The sequence below is a fragment of the Pan troglodytes genome, chromosome 21 (assembly GCF_028858775.2).
Source record: "Pan troglodytes isolate AG18354 chromosome 21, NHGRI_mPanTro3-v2.0_pri, whole genome shotgun sequence".
NCBI lineage: Eukaryota > Metazoa > Chordata > Mammalia > Primates > Hominidae > Pan > Pan troglodytes.
In genome coordinates, this window is record NC_072419.2 from 55,629,522 (window position 1) to 55,639,625 (window position 10,104).

Here is a 10,104-nt window from a genome sequence, read left to right on the forward strand (position 1 = left end):
TCATGCTTGCAATTTTGAGGTTCTCTTTAATGCTTTGAGGACCAACACCCTGGACTTACTGGAGTAATGTAGCGCTCAGGTTTCGGCTCCTCCCTTTACTTGGCTCTGAGGATTCTACATGCCTGGAACAAGGGACGTCTCCAAAGTCACTAACGTGGCTAGATAATGGATAACTAGAAGTGCCTGCCCCCTCCACCATCCTTGTCTTGATGCCAGGTGAGATCCAGGCTCCTCTGCCCCAAGAAGGGCTGAGCTTACATTATCTCCAGCTCAGCAGGTCCTTGGAAATTAGGTTGTTTTAAGGAAATAAAGAAATGTGATATTTCAACAAGACACTAGGAACAGCGGTTGCCTCTGCAGAGGGAAACTGGGTGGCCAAAGGATGGGGTAAGAGGGAAATTTTCGGGCCAGGTGCGGTGGCTCACACCTGTAATCCCAGCACTTTGGGAGGCTGAGGCGAGTGGATCCCTTGAACTGAGTCCAGGAATTCGAGACCAGCCTGGACAACATGGCCAAACCCTGTCTCTACAAAAAAGCCCTTCAAAATTAGCTGGGTCTGGTGGTGCATGCCTGTAGTCCCAGCTACCTAGGAGGCTGAGCTTGGAGGATCACCTAAGCCTGAGAATTTCAGGCTCCAATGAGCTGTAGTTGCACCACTGCACTCCAGCCTGGGTGACAGAGACCTTGTCTCAAAGAAAAAAAAAAAAAAAAAGGAGATTTTCTTTGAAGATCCTTTTATACCTTTCCCATTGGGCACCATGTGAAATTATTACCGAGTTTAAAAAAAACTTTTTTTTAAAAAACGTAGAAGTTAATGTATTATTTCTGCATATCGGTCTGTGGACTAAGCTTTATATGATGCATTCATTCTCTTTATTTACCTCAAATGTGGGAAGTAGCTATTATTGCCTCTGCCTGACAACAACAAAAAAAGCCTGAGGACTGGAGATGGGCTGTGCCTTGCCCAAGGTCACATGGTGAATTAGTGCCAGAACTGAGACTCCACTGGGTGCAGTGGCCCACGCCTGTAATCTCAGTACTTTGAGAGGCTGAGGCAGGTAGATCGCTTGAGCCCAGGAGTTTGAGACCAGCCTGGGCAACATGGTGAGACCCTGTTTCTACTAAAATAAAAAATACAACAGTTAGCTAGGCATGGTGGCGTGCAATGTAGTCCCAGCTACTTGGGAAGCTGAGGCAGGAGAATCACATGAACCTGGGTGATGGAGGTTGCAGTGAGCCGAGATCGAGCCACTGCACTCCAGCCTGGGTGACACAGCGAGACTCTATCACAAACAAACAAACAAACAAACAAAGAATTGAGACTCTACTCCAGGCCTTCTAACCTGTCCAGGGGGTCTCCACTTCTCCAGGTACCTCTTCCTTTACCGGCGGAAGCCATGCCGAGGTGTGGACAGAGGGGTGGTGATACCTCTGTAGTTATCACCTACAGTAGGGTGGTCACACGTCACACTGGTGTTACACAATCTGGGCTCAAATCCTGGGGCTGTCCCTGGCCTGCTGCATGACCTTAGGTAAATCACAAAACCTCTTGGGCCTTGGCTCTGTGATAGCTGGGCTCCAAGATGGCTCCAATGACTCTCACCTTCCAGCGCTCACTCTTTTGTGTGGCCCTCTTTGGCAGTGAATAGGGCTGACCTGTGGGACCAACAGGGTATTTTGGAAGTGACAGTGTGTGTGACTTCCACAGCTAGATAATAAAGGATATTCTAACAATGGAATATTATTCAGCTCCTGGGCTCAAGCTATCCTCCCACCTCAGCCTTCCAAGTAGCTGGGACTCCGGGCGTGTACCACCATGCCTGTCTAGTTTTATTTTTATTTTTGTAGAGACAGGGTCTCACTATGTTGCCCAGGTTGGTCTCAAACTCCTGGCCTCAAGTGATCCTCCTGCCTCAGCCTCCCAAAGTGCTGGGATTACAGGCATGAGCCACTGTGCCTGGCGCCGGCTGACGTCTGTCTTGACTGCAACTTCGCAAGAGTCTGTACAGGAACCGTCCAGCTAAGCCACTCTCAAATACCTGAGCCACAGAAACCGTGTGAAATGTAAGTGATGATTGTTGTTTTAAGCTGCTAAGTGTTGGGATAATTTGTTACACAGCAATAGGTAATGAATACAGTTTTTCATCTGTAAACTAAATATTGTGGTAATTTCACAGTGTCATTGATGATAATAATTTCATGATGACTCCTTTGATGATGACTTCATAGGTTGTATTTCATACGGTTGTTGCTAAGAAATTAGCAAATGCTAATTAGTGCTTGGAGCAGTGTCTGGCACCCAGTAGATTCTGAGTAAATGTTAACTGGTTTGATTATATGTTCTTTGTTATTTCTGGCACTGTGAGATGCTGAGCCTGAACAATAGATTCCCCGCCCCCCTTTTTTTTCTGAGACAGAGTCTTGCTCTTGTCACCCAGGGTGGAGTGCAATGGCACAATCTCGGCTCACTGCAACCTCCGCCTCCCGGGTTCAAGTGATTCTCCTGCCTCAGCCTCCCAAGTAGCTGGGATTACATGCATGTGCCACCATGCCTGGCTAATTTTTGTATTATTAGTAGAGACGGGTTTCACCATGTTGGCCAGTCTGGTCTCGAACTCCTGACCTCAGGTGATCCACCCACCTCGGCCTCCCAGAGTGCTGGGATTACAGGTGTGAGCCACAGCACCTGGCATAGATACCCATTAAGGAACATAGCTAGGCCCCAGGCTGCAGTGGGATAATAGAGATGGTTAGGATGAGAGCTACCGCTGTTGAACACTCACTCAATGCCTGTTCATAAGCACTTCACATCCTTCCATCGAAGCCTCAGCAGCAGCCCTTTGAGGTAGATGCTATTATTTCCCCATTTGACAGACTAGAAAATCAAGGTGCAGAGAGAGACAATGACTGGCCCTAAATCACACACCGAAGAAGTGGGGTAGCCAGGATCTGAACTCAGATGTTTCAGACCCCAAAGTTTCTATTCTGAACCACTAGGCTGAGCTGCAGCTTGGCTCCCCATCCCCCACGCCCACCCCTGACACAAAGCTTATCTTTTCCCTTTACCAATTTCCTGCTTATTAGTACAGAGTTAATTGCCCACACATCTGAGTGCAATCATTAGTTCATTCACCTCCTATCTGCAGAATGTCAAACTCCTTTGCACTCGGGAGACTGGAGAGTAGATTCCTTTAGAAGTTTGTTCTTGTGATTCACGTTCCCTCTCCCAGGCTATCCCCTTCAATAGCTAGGATTGGGAATAAGAATGCACACATGTACAGAAAAGCACAGAAACATCTGCCCTGCCTTAGTTCCCTACAGTGTCTCATCAGAGGTGGTTTCATTAGCCCCAACCCTTTGCAGCCTGGCACCTTCAGACATGCCACCAGTTGGCTCTCCTAATATTTGCTGTGGGGCCATGTGGTCATCAGGAGGGATAGGTCCTCAAACAGGCGATGAGCTCAGGACATGGGCATTGCCACACCTGCTCCTCTCCCCAAGGAGGGGGGAAAGCTGTGCAGTCACAGACAACGTGGCCTTTTATAAGCTTGAATGTGATGTGCATACTTGTGCATGGGCAGGAGAGCAGACAGGGACCAAGCCAAGGCTGACAGGGATCAGAGGGAAGGACACGGGTGTTTGCGGGTGCCTGCAATGTGGCAGTGGCTGAGCTGGGCCTGTGTGCCTGTACACCATTGTGTTTCAGATATTTTTGACTGTTAAGTTGCAGGAAGAAGTATATTTTGCAGCATGACCTGTAACACACACACATGCACACACAATTGACATGAAAGTTTCATGAATCTGTACTTACCTTTTATGAGCAATGCATGCTGACTTCGATTCGATTCTAGTTTATTCTACTCCAGTCTATTTTATTCTTTCATTACAAAATTGCTAGTCATGACCCATGAAATATGTCAAAACCCCCAAATGCAGGAGTTCATAATCTGGGTCTACAAACTTGTATAGAACAAAACGATATAATTTTATTTTCACTGACCTCTAGTTGAAATACAGCACTTCCTTTAGGTATGAATATAGGCAACAAATCATAGTAATATGTTTCATAGTAATTATGTTTCACACACACAAAAATCACAGGCTGGGAGTGGTGGCATGCACCTGCAGTCCCAGCTACTCAGGAGGCTGAGGTGGGAGGATCGTTTGAGCCCAGGAGTTCAAGGCTGCAGTGAACTATGATCACGCCATTGCACTTCAGCTGGAGCGACAGAGTAAGATCTTGTCTCTAGAAGAAAAATCACAGATTGTTTTGTATCTCATTATGTTTGTTGCAGATGTCTCAAAATAACATTTATGATCTTCACAACCTCAAAATTGTGGTCGTTACTATACTTATTGCTGGAACTTTTTATTTATTTGAGACAGGGTCTCGCTGTGTCATCCAGGCTGGAGTTCAGTGGCTCAGTCATAGCTCACTGGAGCCTTGAATTCCTGGCCTCAAGTGATCCTCCTGCCTCAGCCTCCCAAAGTGCTAGGATTACAGGTGTGAGCACCAGGCCTGGCCCGATCTTGTTATTTAATTTGTTAATAAAGAAGCACTTGTATTACTACATCACACATCTAAAATATTTTGAAAATTGCATTTCAGTAGGTTTCTTTTGTAAACCTATGTATTTGGCTAAGTGCAGTGGCTCACACCCATAATCCCAGCACTTGGGAGGCCGAGGCAGGAAAATTGCTTGAGGCCAGGAGTTCGGAGAGCAGCTTGGGCAACATAGTGAGACCCTGTTTCTACACAAAATGATAAGAGACCCCGTCTTTTAAAAAATAACTGGGTGTGGTGGCAAGCCCCTGTAGTCCCTGCTACCTGGGAGGCTGAGGTGGGAGGATCGCTTGACCAGAAAGACCGAGACTGCAGTGAGCCGTGATCATGCCACTGCACTCCTGCCTGGGTGACAGAGTGAGACCCTGTCTCTTTAAAAAAAAAAAAAAAAGAAAAAAAAAGGAGCGTGAGGAAAAAAAACCCTTATGTATTGGCATTTAAATATTATTCTGAGTCTGAGAAGGGGGTCTGTGGGTTTCACTGGATTTGTGAGAGGGTCCATGGCACACAGAGTTTGAGAGCTGCTGCCCCAGTGGGTCCTGATACACAGTTCATGAAACGCTACCCCATGCTGAAAGCTCCTGGGGGGCAGAGCTCCGGAGTCTTGAACCTCGAGCCCAGCATGGAAATCACATCGGTGGCCAATGTTTCCATAGCACATATGGTGCCAGCCTCTGTACGAGGCCCTTCGCATGGATTATTTCTTTTAATCTTTACACCAACTCTTGTGTGAGGGGTACTATTCTTAGCCCCATGTCTCTGTCTCTTTACCCAACTTCATTTTTCTTCTTAGCACCAGAAGTGTCATATATTTTTATCTGTTTATTGGCAGCCTCCCCCACTGGGGTGTGTGTCTCTTGAAGGCAGGGATTTGCTTTGCTGAGTGCTTCATCTCCAAAATATCAAAATATGCAAGACTTAAGGGGGTACCAAAAACTCAGGAATCATGCCATGTCACATATCATGTTCACACACACACCCACAACCTCAGAAATCGAAATAAGGAACATTTTACTGCCTTTTTTTTTCTGGGACAGGGTCTCGATCTGTCACCCATGCTGAAGTGCAGTGGTGTGATCATGGCTCACTGCAGCCTTGAACTCCTAGGCTCAAAAGATCCTCTTGCCTCAGCCTCCCAGGTAGCTGAGACTACAGGCACACGCCACCACACCTGGCTAATTTTTTTTTTTGAGACAACAGTCTCACTCTTTCACCAGGCTGGAGTACAGTGGCGCGATCTCAGCTCACTGCAACCTCTGCCTCCTGGGTTCAAGCGATTCTCCTGCCTCAGCTTCCCGAGTAGCTGGGACTACAGGCGTGCACCACTACGTCCAGCTAATTTTTGTGTTTTTAGTAGAGATGGGGTTTCACCATGTTGGCCAGGATGGCCACAATCTCTTGACCTCGTGATCTGCCCACCTCGGCCTCCCAAAGTGCTGGAATTACAGGCGTGAGACACGGCGCCCAGCCTAATTTTTGTATTTCTTATAGAGATGGGATTTCACCACGTTGCCCAGGCTGGTCTTGGCAACTCCTGGGCTCAAGTGATCCCCTTGCTTTGGCCTCCAAAGTGTTGGGATTATAGGCATGAGCCACTGTACCCTGTCTGTAATATTTTAAAAAATAAAAAATAATGCCCCAAACCCATAAACAAAATATCAACATTTCAAGTAAAGATAGGATCCAACCTCCTGCATGTGTACATTACTGCCTGGATCTCCTTATCCTGTTACTGGTCCTGAGGGGCTTAAAACCTAACGGTTGCTAAAGTGAATTAGTCTCATTTTGCAGATGGGGACATTGAAGCAAGGATGCTAAAGACCCCCTCGGTGCCAATAGCCAGTAAGTGGAGCAGTTAGGATTTTGAACTCAGGCAATTGAGTTCCAGCCCCATCTTTCTTAAACCCTGCACAGCCAGCCTCATGAATTATCATGCTTGATCTTTTTGGTAGAGGTAGTAAACTGGTAAAATCAGATAGGTTTGAGTTAAAACCCCAGTTTTGGCTGGGTGCAGTGGCTCACGCCTGTAATCCCAGCACTTTGGGAGGCCAAGGTGGGCAGATCACTTGAGGTCAGGAGTTTGAGATTAGCCTGGCCAACATGGCGAAATCCCATCTCTACTAAAAGTACAAAAATTAGCTGGGCATGATGGCGCATGCCTGTAATCCCAGCTACCGAGGCAGGAGAATTGCTTGAATCCGGGAGGCGGAGATTGCAGTGAGCCGAGATCACACCACTGCACTCCAGCTTGGGCAACAGAGCGGGACTCTGTCTCAAAAAAAAAAAAAAAAAAAAAAAAAATTCAGTTTTGCCCCTTCCTAGCTGGGTGATCTTGGGCCAGTCATCTCAATGCTCTATACACAGATTAAAGAGGGCAGAGGGGACTGGAAGGGGATCAGAATGTGGCTACTTCATTAGGTGGGTCCACTGTGGGTGTGTCTGAGAAAGAGTGGGGAGACCGGGATGTTAGAGCAGGCACCCTTGGGTGAGAGCTGTGGGAGATGAAATAGAGAAGCATGCAGGAGCCAGTGGATGTAAGTATTTGCAGACCAAGCCAGGGACTTTGGACTTTACTTAACATGTGACAGAAAGCCTTTGGAAGGTTTTGATGGCAAAGTGACATGATCAGACTGACAGCTTGACAGGACACCTCTGGCCATTATGTTGAGAAGAACCTGAAAGATCAAGGGCAGAAATAGGGAAGCTGGTCTGGACGTGGTACAATATGAAGGCAATAAACAATGGTGGCCTGGCCCCAAGCTGCAGCAGTGGAGGAGCAAGAAATGCAGATCCCAGATCTATTTTGAAGGCAGAGCCCAGAGGAACGGCTGACAGGCCATTCATTTCAGCACTGTTTGTTATAGCAAAAGTTGAAAGCAACTTGAACGTTCAGGAGTAGGAGACTGGCAATTACCATGTATAATAGAACACAACATAGGCTTATGAAAGAATGAGGAGGCTCTTCGTGTATTAATACAGAATGATTTCCAAGATACATTAAATGAAAAAAGCAAGATGCAGAGCAGTGTATATGGCACTCTTACTATTTGTATGGGGTAAAATAAAACAAAGCAAAACAAAACAACACACGCACGCTACACATCGGTTATATGTATGTGTGTGTGTGTGTGTGTGTGTTTGCAAAAATGATCTCTGGAAGGATACGTGAGAAACTGGTGGCCTCTAGGGACAGGGGGACAGGGGTCCAGGGGTGTAAGGGAAATTTCACTTTTCATTGCATCTTTTGGAGTTGAGATTTTGTGCCTCTTCTCAACTGGAGGTGATGTCCCCCAGGGGACATCTAGCAATTTCTGGAGACATTTTTGGTTGTTGCAACTGGGGGGAGGTATTACTGGCATCTGGTGAGTAGAGGTCAGAGATGTTGCTAAACACCCTGCAGTGCCCAGGGCAGACCCCACAACAGAGCAACAGCTGGCCCTAAATGTCAGTAGTGCTGAATTTGAGAAGGTTTGATCTATTAAAAAACATAATAAGGCCGGGTGTGTTGGCTCATGCCTGTAATCCCAGCACTTTGGGAGAGCAAGGCGGGCGGATCACCTGAGGCCGGGAGTTTGAGACCAGCCTGGCCAACATGGTGAAACCCCCTCTCTACCAAAAATACAAAAATTAGCCAGGTGTGGTGGCGGGTGCTTGTAATCCCAGCTACAGGAGGCAGGAGAATTGCTTGAACCTGGGAGACAGAGATTGCAGTGAGCCGAGACCATGCCACTGCACTGCAGCCTGGGCGACAGAGCAAAACTCAGTCTCAAGAAAGAAAGAAGAAAGAAAGAAAGAGAGAGAGAGAGCAAGAGAGAGAGAGAGAGAGAAAGAGAGAGAGAGAGAAAGACAGAAAGAAAGAAAGAATAGAAGTTTTGTTTTTTTCAGGATGGTCTTTATTCTGAGGTTGTATATTTTATGAGTTTGATATATCCTTTGTTTTACTAAGATAATACATAGTACATGATAGTCATTTTTTCCACATCTTTACTTGGCAAAATAAAATGTCAGCAAGGCTTATACACTTCCCTAAGCTGAATAAAAAATTATCTGGGCATGATGGTAGGCACTTGTAGTCCCAGCTACTTGGAAGGCTGAGGCAAAAGGGTGGCTTGAGTCCAGGATTTCGAGGCTGCAGTGAGCTAAGACTGCACCACTGTTCCCCAGCCTGGGTGTCAGAGTGAGACCACATCTCTAGACAAATAAGAATAAATTTTTTTTTTTTTACTGGGCTATGAAATCCTAAAGTCTGGAAACTACCCTTTTCACTCAATGGGCTTTTGAAAGGTAATGATTTTAAAATATGTCCACAAAATATTTGATCCTTTTTCCCCAAGAGGTAGAATTACCTCTCTCTAAGTGTGAACCAGATTTGGTGACTCACTGCTAACAAATAGAATTTGGTGCGAGTGATGGTTTCTGATTTCTGAGACTAGGCCACAAGACGCATTGTGCCTTTCTCCTTACCCCTCTCTCTTGGACCTCTGCCCCTGGGGGATGCCAGCTTCCATGCTGTGAGGATATTCAAGAGCCCTATGGAGAAGTCCACCTGGTGAGCAACTGAGGCCTCCTGCCAACAGCCAGTAAGGAACTGAGGCCTCCTCAGCCAACTTAGAGGCAGGTCTTCCATCCCAGTCAAGCAGAGGACTGCAGCTGGTGTCTTGATTGCAACCTTGTGAGAGACCCCTAGCCAGAACCACTAAGCTAAAGATGCTCCTGAATTCCTGACCCACAAAAACCATGAGATAATAAATGGTTCAACTTGCTAGAGTTTGGGGCGTAATTTGTTACACAGCAGTAGATAAATACAGAAGGCTGGGCACAGTGGCTCATGCCTGTAATCTCTGTACTTTGAGAGGCTGAGGTGGGTGTATCACTTGAGGCCAGGAGTTCAAGACCAGCCTGGCCAACACGGCAAAACCCTGTCTCTATTAAAAAATACAAAAAATTAGCCAGATGTGGTGGCACGTGCCTGTAATCCTAGCTACTCTGGAGGCTGAGTCACGAGAATTGCTTGAACTCGGCAGGTGGAGGCTGCAGCGAGCAGAGATTGTGCCACCGCACTCCAGCCTGGGCAACAGAGTGAGACTATGTTTCAAAAACAACAAAAAACCTCCCCAAAACAAATATAGAAATCTTTGAGCCCTATCAGTAAGGCAGAGATCACAGAAAGGTAGCCTATGGGCTCTGGTCTGCCTACAGATATATTTCCTTTGGCCAGTACAGGACTACAAAAAATGGAATTAATCACTAATGTTTGTTTATTTTTATTTTTTACTTATTTTATTTTTTAGTAGAGACAGGATTTCACCATGCTGGCCAGGTTGGTCTCGAACTCCGCCTTGGCCTCCCAAAGTCCTGGAATTTCAGTTGTGAGCCACATGCCCAGCCATAGTTGCTAACATTTAAAAGTTGGGTATTTCCTGTAAAAATCCAGATTTCTGACTTCTCTTAGAAAGATCTAATATTGCTGGGCCCACATCCCTATGGGGTAACAACCAGCTGGAGATGAATGGTGTTCACCCCTTTAGACAGGGTGT